This window comes from Mobula hypostoma, chromosome 12 (genome assembly GCF_963921235.1).
Source record: "Mobula hypostoma chromosome 12, sMobHyp1.1, whole genome shotgun sequence".
NCBI lineage: Eukaryota > Metazoa > Chordata > Chondrichthyes > Myliobatiformes > Myliobatidae > Mobula > Mobula hypostoma.
In genome coordinates, this window is record NC_086108.1 from 62,861,482 (window position 1) to 62,874,974 (window position 13,493).

General features: G+C 40.3%; 1 protein-coding gene and 1 long non-coding RNA gene across 17 annotated transcripts in view; one reads left to right on the forward strand and one right to left on the reverse strand.

The window, feature by feature from the left end:
- The window catches only part of fggy (FGGY carbohydrate kinase domain containing), a 352,624-nt gene that overhangs the window by 73,865 nt on the left and 265,266 nt on the right, over nucleotides 1–13,493 (forward strand). The window lies entirely within an intron of this gene.
- The window catches only part of LOC134354864 (uncharacterized), a 41,168-nt gene continuing 29,071 nt past the window's right edge, over nucleotides 1,397–13,493 (reverse strand). The window contains exons 2-3 of the long non-coding RNA XR_010019909.1: nucleotides 10,716–10,948; nucleotides 1,397–1,467 (exon numbers count right to left, since the gene is read on the reverse strand). This is a non-coding gene — a long non-coding RNA (uncharacterized LOC134354864). The remainder of the gene's footprint in view (nucleotides 1,468–10,715; nucleotides 10,949–13,493) is intronic.

Below are 13,493 nucleotides of genomic sequence, written 5' to 3' on the forward strand. Positions count from 1 at the left end.
GTGCGTAATGATCTCGTGTGCGTTCAAGTTCAACAGTGGGCGTGACGGGGAATGAGGAAAGGTGCAGCTGATGCATATCATTTCATATTGCCAAATCATATCATTACCACATGCTTTGTGGCCTGATAACGGTCCACAGCCCAGTGGTTGGGGACCTCTGGTTTAGAGTACCATTCACAAGGAGAATAATTCAGATAATCAGACTATGGTGGTGTAATTCTGCATCTGAACCACATTTCTGCAAGTGTGGGTTTTGTAATGCAAGGATGGAGTGACAGATTTGCCTAGGTGCTGTTGATGCTCTTTTTTACAAAACACTTTGTTTTCTTTTTTTTACATAATTTGTATAGGAAAAATTACCAGAAGGGCACAGAAATAATCTGTTTATAATAGTAGAAAAAGTTGTAGATAATGTTGAAAATGGGAAGGAGTGATATATAGGACAATTCCTATCAAATATGGAGTTGAACAGATAAATGTTAAATTAAATTTAATATTGATAAATGCCATATTGAGTGAAATAATGTGCATCAGTCATCCATTGCACATTGAATTAGCACTGGGAGAATATAAAAATAACCTGGAGTCTACTGTAGACTCTGTTTTTTCATTGTCTAGACATCATAGCGCAATAATTAAAGTGAATAAAATGTGGGAACACCGAGTTTGAACAGTTGGAACAAGGTTTCTTTAATACACTAGTCAAATTAGGACTGTGCAAAGTTTTTTTTGTCAAGCTAAAAATGGAAATGTGTAGGTTAGACAGGTTTAAAGAAGAATGAACTCAAGTGTGAAGGAGGATGAGCTTCAATAAAAGTATTAGATAAATATATAGTCCAGAAAAGCATTTCTGAAGCTTATAAATTTTGATCATATATATCCTGAAAATCTAGCAAGTTACCACAGAGTAATATGATGAGAAGGTTAATTTACAATAAAATAAATATTGTTTCTCCTAAATTTGAAAATGTTTGGAATATCTTGACTGGATATATTGATAGATATATTTGCATTAGGAGACTAGACAATGGAAATGGATGTTAGCTGTGAGGGTCAGGCTAGGTAGTATAAATGACCTCTTTTTAACTTATCATGTTTCATTGCCCTTATATTTTGTCTCAAAACAAGAGTTATCAATCTGAAACATCCAGAAATGTTCATGTTTAAATTTAATTTTGATTTGATTTTTAAATCAAGAATGCATGCAGTATCTTCACCTTCAGAATGGCTGGAAATACATTTTAACAATTCTGAAGTATTTGAAGCAAACATGGGGAGCTCATGTAAAATATCACTCCATTAACACCATTGAGATAAATGACCAATTGATTTATATTTGATGGTGTTCATTAAGGATTAAAAGACACTGGATAAAATTTCTTGATGCTACTTACATCTTTGGATCAATATACAAGATCCTCCCAGGAGGTTGCTTTTGTCAGGAGTGTACCAAGCTTCACTAAAGTACTAGAATAAAAATAAATGAGAAAATTAAGTGTTTTAACTGGGTGTGCTGCACCTTTCTAAACCATAATGGGGAAAAGCAAAATCATCTCTTTACATCTTAACATTAAGTGTCATATTTCTTTTTCTTTCTATCTCAAATAGCATGTAATACAAACACCAGACAGCATTACTTTCACTACTTCATCACCTCTGATTGGAATGACCCTTTTAAACTTTCCATTTGTATTTTGCGCCGGGCTGAGCTGAGCATCTGATCATGTTTGACACACACTCAAGCTAACCCCACATTTTCCTTGTTATCATTTTTACCATAGGGTTAGCATTTGTTCTTTGATTTGAGATTGTTCTCGGAAAATTCTTGTGACCTTCTGCAGTTACTTTCTGCTGAAGATCTCCACATAGTAAATAATTATTGTAGCACATCATGTGACATCATATGGAAGATCTTATTTTTGAAGTTCCTTAACTTTGCTGGATCTCCCAGTTCCCAGGCATACTAGTATTTTTCAAAGTAGGAAAGAACAAGTTGTTTCAATTAATTTTAAATAGTGTTATTCATTTGGAATCTTGGGACTCAATTATTTTCTTATTATAAGCGTGAAAAAAAAATTTGCACAGAGCATGGATTTTTATTTATGAATAATTAAAAGAACAATTTTAGTTGGGCATTATATTGCGGGAGTTTATATCCGTACATATTGATTGTCAGTAGATATTAGCCACTGGGTGTGGGAAAATGGAACTTTACTAATTAGCTAGTTTCTATATGAAGATTCTAAAGAAAATGTTTTTAAGAAAGACATAAAAGAGACTGCAGGTGCTGGAATTTGGAGCAACTAACAATCTGCTGGAGGAACCTAGTGGGTCAGACATTTTGGGTTGAAATCTCGGTCCTGATTCAAGTTTTTGAACTGAAATGTTGACAATTCCTTTCTTGACACAGATGCTGTTTAACTCACTGAGTTCCTCCAACAGATTGTTTATTGCTTGTTTTTTTTTACTCCTTAAGCCTTTCAGTAATAGAAATCATTTTTTAGTTTATGTGCTACCTTCTATTTTACTAAAAAGGCATGTTCCATGGACTTTTGGGAACATTACATTATAACTACTGGCAATACACGACGGCAGCCTGACTGATAATTAGATTTTCCACGGTAGGTGGCATGAAAAAGAGAATCAGAATAAAAGTATATGATTTTTTTAAAAATTAAGTGCTGCGTAGGTATTTACCTTTATGATCTCAGCAAAAATGGTAAGCGTTTCTAAAAATCTAGCAATGGTACACAATAACCCTTCCCTGTGGCATACAAATAGATAAGAACAAGAAATAGGAGCAGGCGGGATCATTTGGTCTGTCGAGCCTTTTCCATCATCCAGTAAGATCATGGCTGATCTGCCGATTAACTCAGATCCATCTATCTGCCTTTTCCTCATTGCCCTTAACTCCCCTGTTATGCAAAATTTCTATTTAACTCTCTTAAATATTTTGAATGAGGTAACCTCTACTGCTTCCTTGTGCAGATAATTCCATAGATTTTTTCTACTCTCAGGGAAAAACAGCTTCTCCTCATCTCCATCCCAAGTCTGTTTTCCCTGAATCTTGAGGCTTTGTCCTCTAGTTTCACTTACCAGTGGAAACAACTTTCCTGCCTCTATCGTATATATCCCCTTAATAATTTTATGTTTCTATAAGGTCCCCTCTCATTCTTCTGGATTCTAGTGAGCATAGTTCCAGGTGACTCTAGCTCCCCTCATCTCTGGAATCAACCTCATGAGCCTCCTGAGCACTACCTACAAAACCAGTAAGAGTTTCCTCAAGTAAAGAGACCAGAAATGCACACAATACTCCAAATGCAGCCTTGCCAGTACCCTATACAGTTGTAGCATAATCTCCCTATTCTTAAATTGAATCCCCTTAGCAATGAAGGCCAACATTCCATTTGCCTTCTCAATAGTCTGTTGCACCTACAAGGCAACCTTTTGCAATTTACGCACCAGCACTCCCAATTCCCTCTACACAATAGATTGCTGTAATCTTTCACTGTTTAATTAATAATCTAATCTTCTATGTTCCTTCCAAAGTGGATGACCTGGCATTTATCAATGCGGTATTCTATCTTCCAGACCCTTGTCCACTCACTTAACCTATTCACATCACTCTGTAGACTCTCTTCATCCTTTTCACAGTTTGCTTTTCCACTCAGTTTAGTATCATCAGCAAACTTGGGTTATGCTACACTCCCGGCACTCCCTCCATATTGTTAATGTATATCGTGAACAGTTGTGGGCCAAGCACCGACCTCTGGGGCACTCCACTTACCACTGACTGCCAACCAGAGAAACATCTCTCTCCCTTCTGTTGGTTAATTAATCTTCCATGCAAATACATTACCCCAACAGAACTTCCCACCACTTGCATGATGTTCTAGTTTACAAAATAAAATCTTTATCTCTGATTTTTATTGCATAATTTGTAAGAACCTTGTGGCAGATTATGTAAAGAATAAATGGAAATAGCAAAAAAAAACTTAGTTCCTTGGGATGTCCTGGGTTTCTTCCTTTTCTCAGCATTTATAAGAATGGCCATGCAAAGATATCACACAACCATCTTGTAACTTATACCAAGTGAAATCAATTAATATCAGGGACCATCATCTGATCAATAAAGTTCCAACATTTAATTGGATATTGAAAAAGTATGGGATCTTTGTGTTCTTTATTAAAATTCAAAGGCGACAGAAGAATACTATTACTATGACGAATATCATGCCCTATTTTGCAAATAAATAAAAAGCATTGATCTTGAGAAAAAAAACAGGTTGCAATAAGAACGCAAGTGATAAATTAGTTCTCTGGTTTAATTGTCTCTTTTGATAATTAACATCTTATAAAATAGTAGATTCAGCAGAAAATAGTGCCATAAAGGACAAAATAAAACAAAATCAAGACTAGATAACAACAAATAACATTACAAATGCTTGTTTTTTTTTAAGATATAACTGGAATCTTAGTTCTTGGTACATCAACACATGTTTTCCACCAACTTCTAAACTGAACAAAATCCTTTTTTTGAGGGAAGACTATCTAAAATAATCACATCTATATAGAGTATGGTTTCTCATTTATCTTGCTGTACTCTTTAATGGCAATACACAGATTCCAGCCTTGAAAGACACTGAGGCCACCCTTCCTTTAATTGATAGCACTAATATATCCCAAGGCAAAAGCTATTCAAATTTTCCATAGTAGCATGAAGCCAAGAAGAAAACTACTGAGAAATATACTAAGATAACTATTAGGTCATTTAGGCAGTATTTCAGAAGCAAGATGGATATTGATAAAATGTTTTTTTGCTCTCTGTTAGCCTTCAGTAGAACTGTGTCAATACAAATATTATTCATCTTTGGATACACATAAGATATGTGGCACAAGTTGTACTTGATAGCTTTGTTTCTTTAGTGTGAAGTAGTGATTCAAGTTTCATATCATAAATTTAGAATTTTATTGTTTTCCCCATTAATATGGTGCAGACTGAATAATTTTCTGAGAATTGCAAGTCACTGATATCAACTAGTTTTGACTGATGTCATACTTCCACATTTTAAAAAGGAGATAAATACTGAATCAAGCCACAGATGAGTTTTTTCATAAATCTGTGTGAACTCTTGGAGGAAAGCAACATTCAACATCAGGGACCCCCACCACTCAGGTTCTGCACTCTTCTTGCTGCGACCATCAGGAAGAAGGTCCCTCAGGACTCACACACCAGGTTCAGGAACAGTTATTACCCTTCAACCATCAGGCTCCTGAATCAGTGGAGATAACTGCACTGAACTTCACTTGCCTCAGCATTGAACTGTTCCCACAACCTATACACCCATCTTTAATGCTTATTTGTCTCATGTTCTCATTATTCTTATTATTATGTCTTCTTTTCCTTCTTTTTGTATTTGTACAGTTTGTTGTGTTCTACATACTGACCATATGCCCTGTTGATTTTTGTACTTATTGAGTATGCCCACAAGAAAATGAATCTCAGGGCTGTATATGGTGACATATGTGTACTTTGATAATAAATTTGATACTCCAACTCAGAACCTTCTTGGAAAAAGGAACACGTGGACAAAAAATGCTCTTATTAGGCAGCTTGGGAACCAGGGCCCTGAAGAATGGCAGCCGAGGAACAGAGATACCAAAGAGAAGGCTAAGGGGAAAACTTAACCCCACTGCAGAGTTGTCTAAGAGCAGATGACATAGGTTTAACGTTCAAAGGAAAATTATGTCAAAGTACATATATGTCATCATATACTACCCTGAGATTTATTTTCTTGTGGCCATTTACAGTGGAACAAAGAAATACAATAGAAACGATGAAAAACTGCACACATACCAGTGTGACTGACAAACAACCAAAGTGCAAAAGAAGTGAAACTGTACAAATACAAAGGAAAATAAATAAATAAACAAACAAACAAACAAACCTGAAAACATGAGTTTGTAGAGTCCTTGACAGAAAGTCCATAGGTTGTGGAATCAGTTCATTGTTGAAGTGAGTGAGGTTATCCACAGTGGTTCAGGAGCCCGATGGTTCAAGGGCAATAATCAGGGGTGGCGCTAAGGTGGTGCTAGCTGGGGCTATAGCCCCAGCAGAAATTGCAATAGCCCCACTATAGCAACACCAAGAAATTAACTGCAGCTGCTTTGCTTTCTCTGTATAGTTTTGAATACAGCTTGTTTCTCCAGCTGATCTAGTGAAACAGCGCCCCCAATTACCATAGCACCCACTCAGCAATAAAGTTATAAACTCTGTCAGATCCACTCTACACTTCTGCTTTTTCGTTCGTTGTCAATGTCTTGCCGTTGCTGTCCTCAGATCAGTTAAGATGATCTAAGATCACTTAAGGGGGTGATGTCACTCACTCTCACTCACGCGAGAGATTGATGTATACATCCAGGCGCTGATCCGTGGTCTCGCGAGACTAACGGATGCCACACGCGCACATTGTGCTTTTACAAACTAGCGTCGACCTGGCACGTGCATTATTTTGGCTGGCATGAAAAATGGATCAATTTTTAGTCAGAAAACGAGCTCATCCAGAGGAATCAGTGGTGTCTCAGCCTGAGCATGTCTTAATTGAAAGTGACATGCAGAAAGAAGTAAGTGGGGATGAGGACGACACCAGTTCATCGAAGGAGTGTGAGGGCGAAGTAAAAGGACAAGAAATGGAGCGGGATTCGGAAGAGAACATGGATGAAGCTGCTCTTAGTGCGAGTGGGAATACTGTTAGCGATGTTAGTCAGCAGCCAGCAGCCTGAGGAAGGACCCCATCGGCCAGCATTGAAAAAGCACTCTTCGCAACAGTTTGGCAATCAGCAAAGGAGTTTTATTCGTGGCTGGTTTGACCTGTACTCCTGGCTGGAATATTCAATCACAAAAGATGCTACATTCTGCTTCGCATACAGGCATTTCCTGTGCGGAGGAAATGGGTTCCATTCTGAGTCTACCTTCACTGTCACCGGTTACCGCAACTGGCGGAAAGCTACAACAGCTTTCAAAACCCACCATGCAAGTGCAGCTCATAAGTTTGCGATGGAGGCATGGGCCGAATTCAGATTGAGAAAACAAGACGGTTCAAGATTGGGAAATATGCTTGATAAAGGACATGCGAAGGTTGTCCAAGAAAATCGTGAGTATATGAGAGCAGTAGTCGAGTTTCTACGCTATACTGCGTGCCATGGCATTGCCCAGCGAGGACACCAGGAGAATGATGGATCTGGCAATAAGGGAAACTTTGTTGAATTGCTCAGTGTAATTGGGAAGTTTGATAAGACTGTAGCTAAAAAAATAGAAGACAATCTTGGAAATGCAAAAAACACCCATCACGATATCCAAAATTAAGTTATGGGTATTATGGCAGATATGGTCATACGTCAAATAAGTGCAGAAATCAAGGAGGCTGGATATTTTCCCATCATGGTGGATGAAAGTAAAGACTTCAGTAAAAAGGAGCAAATATCAGTGGTGGTGCAGTATTTGAATAACGAAACAGTGCTTGAAGAATTCTTGCACTTCATTCCAGCAGAAGGTTTGGACGCAGAGTCGCTTCTTAAAAGCATTGAACAGACACTCGCCCAGTGTGTTATTGATAAGAACGCGTGTTATGACGGGGCGGCAGTGATGTCTGGGTGCAATAACGGGGTACAAGAGAGGTTCAGGAAAGAGGTCCTGCATGCATTATATATACACTGCCATGCTCACAGACTTAACCTTGTTTTAGTGGATGCTGTGAGCAATGTACCACAAGCGGGTGAGTTTTTTGAAACTGTGCAGCTGCTTTACAACTTCTTTTCAAACTCTGTTGCCCACGATCTTTTCATGAAGAAACAGAGAGAACTGGAATCAACTGCACAGCCCGTGGAGTTGAAGAAATTGTCAGGTACACTCTGGGCATGGCAGTATACAGCTTTATGGGCTATAAGGAAATCACTCCCTACATTCTAGCTACACTACAGGATATTATGGGTCAACCAAATGCACGGAGGAAAATGGAGGCCAGAGCTGTAAATGGACTGATTGATGAGCAGTTTGCTTTACTTCTCACTCTGTTTGAGGATTTATTCAGAGTCACCAAGTTTATGTCAGACCAGCTACAATCTCCCAGTTTGGAGCTTTCATAAGACCATAAGACAAAGGAGCAGAAGTAGGTCATTCGGCCCATCGAGTCTGCTCCGCCATTTTAGAGCTGATCCATTCTCCCATTTAGTCCCACCCCCCCCCCCCCGCCGCCTCCTCACCATAACCTTTGATGCTCTGGCTACTCAGATACCTATCAATCTCTGCCTTAAATACACCCAATGACTTGGCCTCCACTGCTGCCCGTGGCAACAAATTCCATAGATTCACCACCCTCTGGCTAAAAAAATTTCTTCGCATCTCTGTTCTGAATGGGCGCCCTTCAATCCTGAAGTCATGCCCTCTCGTACTAGACTCCCCCATCATGGGAAGCAACTTTGCTGCATTCACTCTGTCCATGCCTTTTAACATTCGAAGTGTTTCTATGAGGTCTCCCCTCATTCTTCTAAACTCCAAGGAATACAGTCCAAGAGCGGACAAACGTTCCTCATATGTTAACCGTCTCATTCCCGGAATCATTCTACTGAATCTTCTCTGGACCCTCTCCAACGTCAGCACATCCTTTCTTAAATCAGGAGACCAAAACTGCCCACAGTACTCCAAGTGAGGTCTCACCAGCGCCTTATAGAGGCTCAACATCACATCCCTGCTCCTATACTCTATTCCTCTAGAAATGAATGCCAACATTGCATTCGCCTTCTTCACCACTGACTCAACCTGGAGGTTAACTTTAAGGGTATCCTGTACGAGGACTCCCAAGTCCCGTTGCATCTCAGAACTTTGAATTCTTTCCCCATTTAAATAATAGTCTGCCCGTTTATTTTTTCTGCCAAAGGCATAACCATACACTTCCCAACATTGTACTTCATTTGCCACTTCTCTGCCCATTCTTCCAATCTATCCAAGTTTCTCTGCAGACTCTCCGTTTCCTCAGCACTACCGCCCCTCCACCTATCTTCGTATCGTCAGCAAACTTAGCCACAAAGCCATCTAGTCCATAATCCAAATCGTTGATGTACAATGTAAAAAGAAGCGGCCCCAGCACTGATCCCTGTGGAACACCACTGGTAACTGGCAGCCAACCAGAATAGGATCCCTTTATTCCCACTCTCTGTTTCCTGCCAATCAGCCAACGCTCTATCCACGTATGTAACTTTCCTGTAATTCCATGGGCTCTTATCGTGTTAAGTAGCCTCATGTGTGGCACCTTGTCAAAGGCCTTCTGAAAATCCAAATATACAACATCCACTGCATCTCCCTTGTCTAGCCTACTGGTAATTTCCTCAAAAAATTGTAATAGGTTTGTCAGGCAGGATCTTCCTTTAAGAAATCCATGCTGAGTTCTGCCTATCTTGTCATATGCCTCCAGATACTCTATAACCTCATCCTTGACAATCGACTCCAACAACTTCCCAACCACCGACGTCAAACTAACAGGTCTATAATTTCCTTTTTGCTTCCTTGCCCCCTTCTTAAATAGCGGAGTGACATTTGCAATCTTCCAGTCCTCCGGAACCATGCCAGAATCTATCGACTTTTGAAAGATCATCGCTAATGCCTCCGCAATCTCCATAGCTATTTCCTTCAGAACACAAGGGTGCATTCCATCTGGTCCAGGAGATTTATCTACCTTTAGCCTATTCAGCTTCCTCACTTTCTCTGTTGTAATTGTGACTGCACACACTTCTCTTCCCTGCCACCCTTGAGTGTCCGGTATACTGCTGATGTCTTCCTCAGTGATATCTGATGCAAAATACTCGTTCAGTTCCTCTGCCATCTCCTCATCTCCCATTACAATTTCTCCAGCATCATTTTCTATCGGTCCTATATCTACTCTCACCTGTCTTTTACTCTTTATATACTTGAAAAAACTTTTAGTATCCTCTTTGATATTATTTGCTAGCTTCCTTTCATAGTTAATCTTTTCTCTCTTGATGACCTTCTTGGTTTCCTTTTGTAAGGTTTTGAAAACTTCCCAATCCTCTGTCTTCCCACTAATTTTTGCTTTCTTGTATGCCCTCTCCTTAGCTTTAACTTTGGCTTTGACTTCTCTTGTCAACCATGGTTGCATCCTTTTTCCACTCGAAAATTTCTTCTTTTTTGGAATATACCTGTCTTGCACATTCCCCATTTCTCGCATAAACTCCAGCTACTGCTGCTCTGCTGTCTTTCCCGCCAGTGTCCCTCTCCAGTCAACTTTGGCCAGTTCCTCTCTCATGCCACTGTAATTTCCTTTACTCCGCTGAAATACCCACACATCAGATTTCGGCTTCTCTTTTTCTAATTTCACAGTGAACTCAATCATGTTATGATCACTGCCTCCTAAGGGTTCCTTCGCCTCAATCTCTCCAATCACCTCCGGTTCATTACACAATACCCAATCCAGTACTGCCGATCCCCTAGTGGGCTCAACTATCTGCTGTGGACTTGGCTCAGTCTGTTATTGATGCACTCTCAGCAAAATGGGGAGAGGAATCATGGAGTGAAATTCAGACAAGAACTAGGGACTTGTGCATCAAGGCTGATGTACAGAGCAGACCACATGAAAGGAGAGAGGCCCAGCCACCCCGCCGCCTACATGATTTTGTTGTTGAGGCCCAAACTGAACGCGTACCTGTCACATCCTCTGATGACCTTCGCAACCACTGTTGCTATCCGGTTATAGACAGACTTCTGACTGAAATGAAAAGACTGTTCTCCGTTGAGACTGGAAGTGTTCTGCCTGGAGTCTCAGCATTGAGTCCCAAACACAAGTTCTTCCTAGACAAGAATTGTCTTTGGCTAATGGCCCAATACCATGGAGTGACTGTAGTGAACCTGACTGCAGAGCTACATCAGGTTCGGCATCTGCTGGAAATAAAACAAAAGCAAGGACAGACAGTGAATGACACAGTGGAATTTCTAGCTCTAATGAGACCCTACCGCGATGCACTTATAGATTTATACAAACTAATCTGCATATCACAGACTCTGCCTGTGACATCTGCCTTATGTGAACGGAGTTTCTATTGCCTCAGACATGTCAAAAACTACTTAAGGAATAGTGGCGGCGATGCTCAGAACAGCAACTGGGCTCTGTTGGCCATAAACAGCCGGAGGACCAAAGCACTTGACATCCAGAAAATCATTGATGCTTTCGCCACCAATCACAACAACAGACAGATTGTGCTTCTCTGAAAACATTAATGGTGAGTGCAGTTGATTTTTTAAAGATTTGGGCCAAGACTAATGCTGATTATTATTATTATTATTTTGTGGTGGATACCCCATAGTCCTTAGGTTTCCTGCAAATCCTAAAATATTACATTTACTGCTATTAAGCCTACTGGTTTTGCTTAGACTTCCAAGTAGTGATTCTGTTGATTTTTGTTTTAAATTCAATAGCCGAATTAATTGAGGTATTGCATGGTCAGAGTACGATTTGTCCAACTCCTGGTAAAGCCTTGCATGTGTTGTTTGCCTTATTTGACTTTAATAATGGTGTATCTTTTGGCATTGCTGTCTATGTAATGCGAATAGCAGTGGGTTCGTTTTGTGTTTTTCAGTTGAAAAGCAGCATTTGACAGTGATTGCGGGATTGGTGCGTGATTCACGTTGTCCGCTGTTGCTCGGATGCTCTGTTTTTTTTTTGTTTATGCTCCGTGTAGCCCAGGTTGTCTCTGATGCCGTTGACACTGTACAGTTCACTTCTATATTAGATCTACCAATTGCTGTTGCTTGTGAATCAACAGAGGCATTTATAGTAGGCACATAATGCTTGAAACTGACTTTTTAACATCTTGCGTCTGGCCTTGCAAATACATATTACCATGCAGTGTATCCCTCAGCACCATTACTGAATAATTCAGCCCCTCCGTAGCACCAGCAAGAAAAAATCTCTGGCGCTGCCACTGGCAATAACTTTTCCTGAACGTGCTGGTGTGAGACCTCCTTTCCAGTGGCAACAGCGAGAAGAAAGCATGGCCTGGATGATGGGGGTCCTTGATGATGTCTAATTTGAGGAGTAAAAGATTTAGGAGGATTTCAGGAAGAATTTTTCCAGCTAAAGGGGGTTTGTAATATGGAATGCACATCTGAGAAGGTGGTGAAGGCAGATAATCTCACAGCATTAAAGAAACTTCAGGACAAGCAGTTGAATTCCTAAGGAATAGTAGGTTACAGACCAAGTACTCGTAAATAGGACATGGATAGACAGAGGGGGAGGGGAGGGAATGTCGACTCAGACCATGAGAGGCCTGCGTCAGGCATTTTCATGCCTTACAAGGTGCAGATTGGAAGTCTGTGGGGTGTCACTCCTTGCACAGACTAGAGCAATGTGTGATTAAGTGCCTTGCTCAAGGACACAAACACGTTGCCACAGCTGAGGCTCGAACTAGCAACCTTCAGATCACTAGACGAACGCCTTAACCACTTGGCCACTGGATAGAGCTTACTGGTTATGATTGAAATGATGGGCTGAAGGGCCTTTTTCAATGCTTATGTCTCTAAAAGTGGATGGCTGCAGTAAAGTCCAGTACTCTTAAAGGATCACAGACAGGAACCAGGACTGATGCAGGAGGAATTGTCCTGAGGGACCAATGTCGGAAGTGAGCTTCATAGCCTAGACCGAGTGTTTCAAGAGGTGGTCCAAGCCAGATGTGTACTTGTTAGCCCATTAAGTATTGCCATGACACAATACTTACACATCTTACATATTACACACATTAACATTCATGAACTGTAACAAACTTACTAACTGCCCATTATGCTGCTGGCATTTAGGGAAGCAGTGAAGGTCCTCCATTTCTGGCAGTGTTCAAGGCTTCCTTCATCATGTTAGTAGCTTCTTCTTAGTTTTCACTACTGTCAGTCATACAAATCCCAGCTGAACACTCAGGAATACCATTGCACTCAGATTCTTCATTACTGTTTCTGTAACAATTCATTACAGTTTCCGTAACAATTTTGTCAGGGGTGTTAGCCCTGAACTGAAACCCCGAAACTGGACGACCGGTGGACCACCCTTAGTTTGGCCTCTACTTTTTGACCTGTTTGGCATGGGTGACAGTACCAAGAGCCAAAGCATAATGCCCTGACTCCAGCCAACTTAACTCTCTGGGGCATTGAGGTATGCAAGCCTCCAAACCCTATTACAAGGTTGTGGTCCTCATGGAGGCAATAGTAAAAGGATAAACTTGCTACAGAAAGAGTGCAGTGAAAATTCACAAGATAGGTTCCTAGACAGCATGTCTCTTATAGTATAAGAAATTGGTTATACTAGACCTCTATTTTCAGGAGTTTATAGAATAGGAGATAACCTCATTGAAACATCTTACAGGGCTTGAACAAGAGCACTTTTGTGTTAGCTGAAAAGTATAGAATTGGAAATAAAAGTCATAAAATAAGGAGGGAA